Source organism: Echinops telfairi, unplaced genomic scaffold (assembly GCF_000313985.2).
Source record: "Echinops telfairi isolate 266 unplaced genomic scaffold, ASM31398v2 ScPeMD7_9;HRSCAF=40, whole genome shotgun sequence".
In the NCBI taxonomy this organism is placed as follows: Eukaryota; Metazoa; Chordata; class Mammalia; order Afrosoricida; family Tenrecidae; genus Echinops; species Echinops telfairi.
The window spans coordinates 35,882,420-35,894,859 of NW_022103906.1; positions in this window are offsets into that span (position 1 = coordinate 35,882,420).

The window sequence follows — 12,440 nt, forward strand, 5'->3', positions numbered from 1 at the left end:
CTGCATTTAAGCTATCCTCACCTAGAAATGGGAGTGAATAACTGATTTTTGAAGTACGTCTATACACAGGTACACCAGCATTATTCACAATAGCCAATGAGTAGAGACAATCCAAGTGACTCTCAGTAAATGGATGAATCAACAAAATGTGGTACATACATGTAATAGCACTGGCACCTTGCAAACACATTGAATGAACTAAACTGGACCTGAAAGGACAAATACACCATTCAATTCTTCTGAAACCTCTAAGACGTATAAATTCGTAGATATCCAAGAAGAGTAGTAGTTACCAGAATCTGGGAGAAAGAAGATCTTAAGGATTGGATTATGTCCTCTCAAAATATGTTTGTACCCATATTGCATATCTCTAGTTATAATCCCACTTAGGAATGGCTTGGTGTTATGCTAATGAGGTGGGATTGGTGTGGAAGGTGTCCGAGTTGATCTCTTTCTAGACATCTCACTCACTGTCCTAGAGTTGATTCTGATTTCTAGGAACCCTATCCGACACAATAAACTCTCCCTGTGAGTTTCTGAGGCTACCAATCTTTATGGAAGTAGAAAGCTTCATGAGTGGCTGCTGGTTTCAAACTGCTGACTTTGCAGATCTCAGCTCAAAGCATAACCACTACACCACCAAGGTTGCTGGTCTGAAACTATCACTCACTGCCATCAGGTCAATGCTGACTCCTAGTGACCCCTATGGGTTTCTGTTTACAGGAACCCCTGTCAGTGTTTACTGGAGTAGAAAGTGCAGTCTTTCTCCTTCGGGACTGTTGGTGGTTTTGAACTGCCTACGGAGTGGATTGTAGTCCAATGCATAACCACTACACCACCAGTTTTGAAAATATAGCAGGGATTACAAAACCTAGTGAACTAGCAGAGATTTGGTCAAAAGAGATAGCAAACCACATGAAGATTACCCAGGAACAGAAGCTCAAAAAAGTCCAGACCTTCTTTCAGGTTTGATTTGGATAATTCAGCAAATGGGATTTGGGGCATGCCATTAATTTAGGACTTTTGAGGTGATGTATATATGGTGAATATATTTTAGATTGGGAAGGATATGAATCTTGGGGACTCAGAGGATGAAATATTATAGATGGAATTGCATCTCCCTAAAATATGTGTTGTAAATACTTCTGTCTCTGGTTATAATACATTGGGGAATGGAGCCTTGTGTTCTGTCAATGAGGCAGAATTAGCACAGGGTGTGGTTTGAGTTCATCTCTTTTGAGATATAAAAAACAAATAAGCACATAAACCCTAATCTAAGAGCAATTAGTGCTTAAGATGTGGCCCACTTCAATTCTTGCCCTCATGAAGTGCCCTCATGGGTGCTATAGCAAAGTATGGAGAAGAAATCAGATGGTGTCCTGATATTAGAAAGAACAGCATCTGAGGACTTGTCTTAAAACAAGCAGTTGTTGTGTTGTTTGCACACTTCAGATTGTAAATAAGCCTTCCTCCAATTCTCATGCACATTATTCTTCATAGAATCCAGGTTTTTTTCTGATTATTTGCTCAAAGAACAGATTGAATAAGTATGGTGAGAGGATATAATCCTGACAGACACCTTTCTTGATTTTACATGCAACAGTCCCTTGTTCTGTTTACACAACTGTTTTTCAGTCCATGCATGAGTATAATGAAGCATTCTGAAATTATATTTGTTTCAATGCTATCCATCATTTGTTATGATCAACACAGTCAAATTACTTTGCATAGTCAATAAAACACAAGTAAACATCTTTCTAGTGTTCTCTCTTTGAGCTAAGAGCCATGTGACATCAGCATTGATATCCTTTGTTCCATATCTTTTTCTGAATCTGGCCTGAATATCTGGCTTCTCTCTGTCAATGTACTGCTTCAACTGTTGTTGGATGATCTTCGGCAAAATTTTACTTTCATGTGATATGAATGACATTGTTCTACAATTTGTGCATTCATTTGGGCCACTTTTCTTTGGAATGGCTACAAACCTGGATCTCTTCCATTCAGTTGACCCAATAGCTGTCTTCTAAATTTCTTATCATAGATTATTAGTGCTTCCAGTGTTTCATCAGCTTGTTGAAACATTTCAGTTGGTATTTTATCAATATCTGGAATCTTGTTTTTGGCTAATGCCTTCAGTACAGCTTGGAATTCTTCCTTCAGTACCATTAGTTTTGCTCATATGCTACCTCTTGAAATGGTTGAATATCGACTAGTTTTGGTACAGTGACTGTGCATTCTTTCTAGCACATTTGATGATTCCTGAGTTGTTCAATATTTTGCCCATAGAATCTTTCAGTATTGCAACTCAAGGCTTAAATTTAATTAAGAGCAAATTTCAGAGTCTCTCTTAATAACCACTTCATTCTTTACTCTGTCTTTCCATTTTAAAAATTGACCTTTTGCTTTCTTTGTGTATGATGTTCTTAATGTTCCCCCACACTCACCAGGTCTTCTGTCATAAATGTTCAAGATGTCAAATCTGTTCCTGAGATGTTCTCACAATTCAGATGGGATATACTCAAGGTTGGATTTTGATTCTGATGAACATGGCTTACTTGTCTTCAGTTTCAAGCTGAATTTACATATGAGCAATTGATGATGTGTTCCACGGTAGGCACCTGGTTTCAGCTGCTAATACTGAGCTTTTTCACGGTTTCTCTCCCCAGATGTGGTAAACTTGAATTCTGTGTATTCCATCTGGAGAATTCCCCCTGTATCATCACCTTTTACGTTATTGAACAAAGGTATTTGCTATTCACAAGTCTTTGGTCTTGCAAAATCTACCATGCGATCACCAACTTTGTTTCTATCACCAGTGCCATATTTTCCAACTACCGTTCCTTTCTCTTTGCTTCCAGCTTTTGCATTCCAATGCCAATAATTATTAGTGCATCTTGATTAATTATTAATGCATGCATGATCAATTTCAGACGAAGATGTTGGTTGAATTCTTCAACTTCTTCATCAGTAGCATTAGTGATTGGTGCATAACTTTGTATAATACTTGTATTGCTTGGATTTCATTTTATTTGGGTGGATATTCTTCTATCACGGGCAGCATTGTACTTAAAGACGGATCTTGCAATGTCCTTTTTGATGACAAATGCAATGCCATTTCTTTTGAATGAAATTATTTTCTGGTTCAAAATGTTCCTTTCAGCTCACTACTGCCTCAGATATTGAGCTTTGTGCTTTCTAGTTCATGTTTGACAACTTCCAATTTTCCTAGATTCATACTTGTACATTTCAAGTCCCAGTTATTAGTAGATATTTAGGCTGTTTCTTCATATTGAGTTGTGCCCATCAGCAAATGAAGATCTCAAACACTTATTGAATCCATATCATTATGGTGGACTCTATTTTGGGAAGCATCTCTGTGTTAGACAGGGTTCTCTAGAGAAACAAAGCCAGAATGCTAATAATTATATATATATTTACACAGATAGATATATAACATAAGAAATAAACAGTTCATTAAATTATAGAGCAGTACAAATGGCTCAGTGCAACTCACTTCCATGAGACAGCTAATACACTGGCAGTCCTTCAAGTCTTGAGGGCCACCAGGGAGTCCTCTGTAGAGCAATTCAGGCTATCTGGCCAGAGGCAGCAAACAGCAAGGCAGGTCACCAACAGTCAGCCAGATGACAGGGTCCAACAGTCCCCAGCTCAAGAGATGTAAATTCCAATGGTGTGGCGAAGCCGGTCTTGAAGGAACCTCAAATTACAGCGACACAGTCCACGGGTTAGGTGTCACATAGGTAGTGTAGCTTGCAAATTGAGGCAAAGAACAAGCAAGGCAGCCGCACACTGGTCCTATGATCCAAGAGCAAGAGACAAGAAAGGTGAGGCTCACCGAGCCATTTATCTCTCCGCCCTTCTATTAATTCCACATGTTTATTGGCCAGGTTGGCACAATAAACTAACTACCTCAGTCTCATTTGAACTCTTCCTCAGTCTCATTTTGAATGCCTTCCAACTGGCAGGGCTCATCTGGCATGATTTCTGACAGTATTCTGCTACTCATGAGGTTTCCAGGATCTGACGGCAGTTGGTTGCTATTCATAAGATTTTCAGTGGTTAATTTCTCAGAGGAGGACAGCCTTTTTAAGTAATCTGTTCTTAATCTGGAAGCTCTGTTGCAATCTCTTCACCAAAGGGAACCTCTTGATATTTGGCATATCAGTGACATACCTTCCCGCAGCACAGCACGTGCAAGCTCCCATAGTACAACAAATTGACAGACAAATGGTAGATTCCAGATATAGTCAAGTTAAAATTTAACATATCATTTTTCCCCTTTGGGCCCATTTTAAATTTGTGTTAACTTCTATTATCTTCTACTTTCTGTTGGATTGAGGTTTTTCTGTGCTTATTTTGTTGTTGTTGGGGTTTTATATGATTTTCTTTACATGAAATATAAGATAGGTAAATTTATAGAGTTCCTTAGTGTTATGGCAAGGGGGAAGCTCTCTGTTATGATGTTAATTCTGACTCATTATGACCCTAAAGGACAGGGTAGAGCTGTCCGAAAGCTGGAGACTGTACCTCTTTAAGGAAGTAGAAAGCCTGGTTTTTCTCATGCAACGCAGCCCCTGGTGGCCTCTAACTGCTGAACTTGCACTTAGCAGCTCAATAAGAACTATTATGCCACCAGAGAAGGTTTGTGTGTGTGTGTGTGTGTGTGTGTGTGTGTGTGTGTGTGTGTGTGTGGTGGTGGTGGTGGGGTGTCTAATGGGTAGTTAATAATAATGGGTTCAAGAATGAAGAAATGGGTCTAAAATAGATTGTGTTGATAATTGCCCAACTCTTCTTAATTTATGTAAGCCACTGAATTGTGTGGTATGTGCGTTACATGTCATCAAAACCATTAAAAAACACAAGAGATTAAGCAAGTGAGCTAGCACAGATGATGGAAGAGAGGTATGATGCGCAGGAAGATTTCTCAAGAGCAGAAGCTCAAAAGAAACAAGGATCTAACTTAAGAGAGAGGAATAAGGGGTTCCAAAATTCCTTTCTCTGTTTTGGTAGAAGAAAAATATCTGTCTATATTGCTTTGTATCTGTAGTTCATTGCTGATAACTGATGCATTGTATCTTATACTATGCCTGGTAAATTGAGCACAAAAGTATATGTTGAAATTCTGATTTTTTTGGTTGTGACTATGACTCTATTTGGAATTAGGGGTTTTCTTTGTTTGATTAATGAGATCATACTAGAGGAAGGTGAGGCCTATACCTCTGAGTTATCAAAATAGCAGAATGGATACAAATAAGACGGGAATAGAGATCAGAAGAAGCACCAATGATTGCCACAAAGCTTGCAGAACACTCAGGAATTCTTGGAGCTTCCCAAGAAGAACGCCCCCTAGAGCTCATGACCCAAATGTGCATTTTTAGTCTCCAAGGCTGGATTGAAATAGATTTCTATTCTGTAAAGTCATTGATTTATAGCATTTCTGTTATGACAACCCTAGGTAACTAAGATCATATATATGCATAAATTGTCTCCAAGTCCCTGTTGCTTCAGTTAATTGTGTGATTAAAATGATTAAAATTTGGTGGCTTTTAGTAGTGTGTACCTCCATTCTTGTACTAAGCATTACTGTATTGTTCTTCATACTCATAACACCAGCATATATGCCCAGCACAGATGCATGAGGGCTCATATCTTTCCAACTATTATTATCTAATTTTTGAAGGCTGGGAATTTGGATGGTTAAAGGTGGTATCGTATCGCCACTTTAATTTACATTCACATAATGAATAATAAAGTAGGATCTTTCTGTATTTTAGCCACTTGAATTTTCCCTTCTGTTAGTTACCTAGTGATATCATTGTTGTTGTTGTTGTTGTTGTTGTTTCTTTTAAAAATTATTTTCTTGGGGGCTCATACAACTCTTATCACAATCCACACATACATTCATGTGTTGAGCACATTTGTACGTTTGTTGCCATCATCATTCTCAAAACATTGTCATTCTACTTGAGCCATTGGTATCAGCTCGTGATATCATTTTTAATAAGTTCTCTATTGATTTGGGAACCGTGCTTATATATTTTAGACCAGTGTTTTCCAAATGGGTGATATCATCCCATGTGGGTACTGGAATGATCCTAGGAAGCCGATACCTACACTTTATCCTGGATTATGGGCTAATAGAACAGAACTTTTCATTGCCAGGAGGCTGTTGAGTAAATTTTTTTCTGAAAGGGGGTGATAGGTCAAATCATTCTGGGACCCTATCTAGACAATAATGTATTTGCTAATTTTAAATATTGAGACTCACCCATCTTATCCGGCACTCATCTGTTATTTTATCTGTCTTAGTGTTCATGGACCATCATGCGGCTGAGAGGCAAGGGCTGGAGAGAGACCAGACTATGTACTGGCTGAGGAGAGGCGTTTCTATGGCTCAGTGACCAGCTTTACTGTTTACTGGTCCCAACTTGAGGTAAACTGTTCATTTCTCTCATGATCCCCATAATTGTAAGTTCTGTCTATGAATTTTGTACAACCGCTGCAACAAATTATAGAAGTAGAATGCTGTGGGAAGAACTGTCTCAATCCATTTCATTAAGTGTCTTCTTTTTATCCAGCTCGGTACCAGGAATAATGTCATTTTCCAGGGACTGGTGCCTCCTGCTAACATGTTCTAAAATGCATGAGACAAAATGTTGCTGTCCTTGCTTCAGAGGACCATTCGAAATGTGCCTCTTCCAAGCCCAAGTTGAGTGGGTGCTTCCGCACTGTATCTGTTTGTGGAAACATATCAGTTGGCATTCTGTCTGTTCCTGAGGACTTTTTTTTTGGTCTGAGTCTTCAGTGGCGCTTGGAATTCTTCCTTTAATACTACACTCAAATTTACCATTTTTTTATACTATTCTGTGACTTTGGAATCTCATTTAAGGATTCATTCTTCAGGCTTGTCTAAAAAATATTATTATGTTTTAAAATTAGATTTATATTTTTATATTTAGATATTTAATTCAGAAACTCTGGTGTATGTGAGAGGTGAGGTAAGATGGGGATCAAATAGATTTCCTCCGGAGTGAGGGAATTTTCCAATATTATCTACTAAAATATCCATTATTTTCCCACTTGTTTGTGATGACATTCTGTCTTATAATTGGTTTCCATAGGTGTGTCAACAATTATTTTTATCTCATCTCATTGTTTTTCAGGATTTATTTGCCTATTCCTGTTACCAAACTATTTTAGTATTAGTTTTTTGTTCGTTTGCTTTTAAAACATATTTATCTGCCTATGAATTTTTATTTTCAATTGATTTTTATTTAATTTTACTTATTTCCTTTAAAATATTCTACTGAAGTGTTACTTACTATTGCTTTGAATTTGTAAGTCTATTCCATTAAAATTTGAATCTTTAAAATATTTTCACTCTATCATACATTCTCTCAATCTTTCTATTTTTCATTAGTCCATTCTTTTCTCAATCAAATTTAAGTTTTTAAAATAAGATCCTAGTGTACAATCTTGATGCTTTGTTATTTTGGTTGGTATCATACTTGTCTTTCTATTTGAAATTTAATGGTGATGTGGCCAGCCTAAGAAGCTGACAACTTAATAGACTCTCTAAGGCCATGAAACTGTTACCTCTTCAGAGAATGCACCTCATTGGTCACTAACCAAAGAGCCTGGTGGTAGTGGTTAGGCATTAGGCTTCTAACCTCCAGGTTAGTAGTTCAAAACCACCAGCCACCCCTTGAGAGATAGATGAGGCTTTCTACTCCCATAAACAGTTACAGTCTCAGAAACTCACCAGAGCATTTCTACTCTGTCCTATAGTGTTGCTATGTGTCAGTATAGACTCAATAGCCGAGAGAGAGAGAGAGAGAGAGAGAGAGAGTTTGCAGAACAAGTGGAAATAAGGGTTTATTCCTGCTTGCAACTAATCAGAAAAATACCATAACTTCAAATCTAAATTTTAGAAACATAGTGAATAAAAATAAAGTTCAACAAAACATATTAAGAGTAGCAATAAAATTCACATTCTTTGATAAGAGAGCAAGTTGTGTTGGTCTTGATTTTTTAGCTTGTCGACTATTGCAATCACTGGAGGAGATGGTATGACTTGCCAGGAGTTGTGACTTGGGATGATTTTCCTTCTGTTTCCTTTGGCTAGAATCAAGCCTCAGGTGGGGCTTCCCATAATAAGCGTGTTGGTCCTTGCCAGGCTTTGGACACAGACCCCCCTTCACTCCGTCGTTCATGCTCGGGGCTTCTCCAGCCCCGTGGCCTGCAGGGGTGGCTGCCCTGCAGTTGTGCTTCGAGGTGTCAGGAGCCTGAAGCCGGCACCGACAATCGGCACACTCTCGATCTTTGCATTTGGAGCCAGCCAATTCCATTGGATTACACAAATGGTGCGAGCACTTAGGGTTTTTGATTATGATAATAATAATTTAAAAAGCTAATTGTGGGTCGTTGGAGCGGTAACATAATTTCTCCATCCCTCCGTTTTCTCATTTGTCAAATGGAATAATTGCAAAGGTTTTAAGGAAAAGAATAATTTAACTACAAAACTATTTAGTGAAGCCTCTGTGATTAGTTCTTTAAAATATTAAATCCAAACTGTACAATAACATATGAAGGATTTTACAGACTGACCCTCAGAGACGTTCACTTACTTACCCAGCTGGTAGGTGGATCAGGCAGGATGAGGTCTTGCGTTCTTAAAAATCCTCAGTTCTTTGACCTTTTCCCTCTAGACTGTATGATTCATGACTCAGATGACAGCCGAACCTGCACCTGAATCTTTAGGACATTTATTTTCCCTCATCTGAGTCGATGCTGCCTCAACAACCCTGTCGGGCAGGGTAGATCTGCCCCTGAGTTTCTGAGATTGTAACTCTTCATGGGCATCTCTCTCCCACGGAGCACCTAGTGATTTTTGAAGGGCTGACCTTCCACGATAGTGGTGACCGCTATGCCAGCAGGAGTCCTTATTATTCCTGGTTGAAGCACTCAGCTACTAGCTGCAATGTTGGCGGATCAAATTCACCTGAGGCCCTCGGAAGAATGTCCTGACCACCGCTTTCCAAAAAGTAAGTCGTGGCAGCCCTTTGGAGCGGTTCCGCTTGGACAGACATTGGAAGCGACCATGGATTGGAATCAACTTGAGAGCAACTGTGTGTGTGTGTGTGTGTTTAGTGTGTAGAGGTAGATTTTTCCCAATTTAGTGTGCCTGCACCCACATTTCTGAACACCTTGGTCGGGCGAGCCAGAGGGAAGTTACGGGAGGAGGCCTGGCAGACATCTCTCTTCTACCTCATCTCGATAGCGCTCCCCTTTCCAACCACTCGTCCTTTGCAGAGGAAGGGGAGCATCAAGGACAGTGAGGCATGGGTTTCCAAAATGTCCAAGGATCTGAAAAGTAAAGATTGCTCCAGCATCATCAGACAGGAGTGCACAGGTCGAACGGGAAGAGAGCTGACATTTGGTGAAGGAGGTGGGTGCTGCTTTGACAAGCATACCTTGAAAATAATGGCATTTCCCTAGTCCCCATAGCTTAATGTGCTGTAATAGTAGTTGAATGGCCACTAATTTGATTCATATGGGAGACTTGACCCTATTCCACCAAGCGTTCTCCAGCCTAATTTTCTCTTATTTATAGAGAATACATGGTGCTTTTATATATATTTTTCAGCTGCTTAGGAGCAGATTTATTATTCTATTTTGTCCACTTGGTCCTTGGTGATCAAGGTCTCAACAGAAAAGACTTTCCCCCTCCCATCCTGTTGCTTTATCTATTAGTGTGCTAATGCTGGCAGGAGACAAGGCCGGGATGGGGGCGGGGGTGTCGTTTATTTGATTGTGGCATCATTTTTGTGGCTGTGACTTCCAATGCTATTATCTTTGTTTAGCACAAACGGAGAGCAGTTAGTGCTCCTGGTAATCTATCTCAGAATCAAAAAGCGGCAGAGACAGAGACAGCCTCCTCACTAGGCCTTTATCTCTTCCCACCATCATTTTCTCAGCTGGGCGCAGGGGACGACCCTGCTTCCAATATGCTGCTCAATGATTTTAGATGATTGATCTTTCCAAAGTGCTTTTCCGTTTCTTGCCACACAGACGTGGATAGATTAAGCAATTATGGATTATTTCAACATCAGATGGTCCAAGACAATTAGTCAGAAGCTAAATGAAGTAGTGGCCCTGCTGGTTTTGGGTGACAGGGAGGTTTACAGGGGAATTAAAGTGGCAGCTGGGGAAGACTTGCCCATTGGGATAAAAAGAGAGAGTGGACAGGCCCAGGTTGACCAGTGGAGGGAAAAATATATGTATGTATGTATGTATGTATGTATGTATGTATGTATATGGCAGCAGCAGTTAGAATTTTAGGGGGGAGGGGGAAGTATAGCATGAAAGAATCCTCCAGACTTTGAGTAAAACTAGCACTACAGAATAGCATCCCTCTAAGGAAGATTAGATTGCTGGTGCTTCTTGGAGGGGGAAAAAAAAGTTGTACAGGGAGAGGGAAAGCCTGAGTAGTGCATGTAATAAAAGACAATAGATTAGATGGTCTCTGAATGGCTCTAGGCCTCTAAATCACTCCAGGGCTGGCTGCCGGGGTGCAGACTTTCCGAGCAGGGCCTTCATGTTTTATGGTGTCGGCAGCACTCTGGGGAGTGAATTACAACCTTGCCATCAGTGGGCGGCTATCTGTTATCCGACATGTAAACAGGTATTCAAATCCCTGCTTGGGAACCTTCGCCTTGGCATTGAATCATCCTGGTAATCTAACCCCGTCCCCGCCAAGGTCGCTGTTTGGATTGCGTGACTTTCAGACACTGCTCTGGCACCAAAGGCTAGAGCAGCCGGGCTGACAGCCGCCCAGCTCATCAACCGAGCTGACAGGCCCAAAAATTAACTTTGATATTTTGTGTGGAATAATTCAGTGGCAATTGGGCCAGATGATGTTCTGTAACCTAAATTCAATTTCCATCACAGGGAAGCTTCACGGTGCTAGTCACCCGCTTGCCAAAAGCACCTAGCAATCTAGTGGGATGTATGTGCGTGTATACTATGCATCCATCACTGCTATTAATACGTGATCTATTAACGTGTACGCGATGTATTTGTGGAGGCAGCCATTGATTATTCAGGGCATGATTATCAGGAGTTCTGTCCTTTCCTCCTTCACTGCCTGTGTTGAATTCTCTCCTTTTCCATGGTGAGGGGCAGACGGGAGGGAGAGGGGTGTCAGAGGGGGAGGGAGGTGTAAAACACTCCATCAGTCTTCTTAGCAGTTCTCAAAAGAGTAGGCAATGAAATGAGACGCAGCTCTAAGGTTGACTTTGGGATAAAGTGGTGACTTCTGTTTAATCCAGATCACCTCTGTCCCCTGGGCACGTAGCCAGCAGAGACAGACTGCTTCATCCTGCCTGGGTCTCTTCGCAGGCTTGTGCCCCGAGGCTCACTCCATTCTGTAAGCCTCGGTTTCTCTGTTTGTTGAAGTGGGGAAAAGCATTCTTCTGGTGCCTGGCTCAGTTCGTGGTTCTGCTGTGACGGTGATTCTTACTCCAGGTGACCCCCTGTGGGCAGAGTAGGATTGCTCCTTGGACTTTTCAGTGACTTTGACTTTTTGGAAACAGACAACTAGTCCTTTCTTTCAAGTTTCTCTGGGTGGGTTTGAACTACCAACGTTCTGATGAGTACACCAGAGTTTAATAGTTTGTTCCTGGCCCAGAACCATTTGAATAAATGGAAGCCGAGGAGCACTAGTGGAACAGTGAGTTACATGTTGGCCTGCTAGCTACAAGGTCTTAGGTTCAAACTCACTAGCTGCTCCATGGGAGAAAGATGAGGTTTTCTGCTCCCATAAATGTTGACAGCCACAGAAACCCTCTCCTCGCTGGTCACTGTGAGTCAGAACCAACTCTCGGGCAAGGAAATGCTAATCACCAAGAAACAGAAGGCTTTGGGCTGGAGTTCCATATGCTGTCATCCATTGAAAAGGCTCCCATGTTGATTCATCCTTTGAGAAGCAAGCACCCACGTGTCTTTGAAGCCAATGCTTCTCTTAAAGGAAGAAGCATTGGGTTACCCCCTTGCAGACATTTTCCAGTACGAGACTCTGAGGCCTAGGCAAGGCAAGCAGCCTGCTCACTACCACACAGCTACAGACGAGGGTTACCATCAACATACTTGGTCAGCTTCGCCAAGCAGAGCTATGGCTCCTGGTCATTCCCTAAGGGTCATTTGAAACTTGACCTTAGGGCCAGGTTAGAGAGAAATTATCTGACACTGGGAATTTTTCATTGTCAGGTCCTCAGTAGACACCCTGGTAACGTAGTGGTTACATGTTGGAATGCTAACCGGAAGGTTAACAGTTCAAAACCTCCAGCTGCTCCTTAGGAGAAAGATGAGGCTTTCTATTCCCATAAAGCAGTGGTTCTCAACCTGTGGGTTGGGACCCC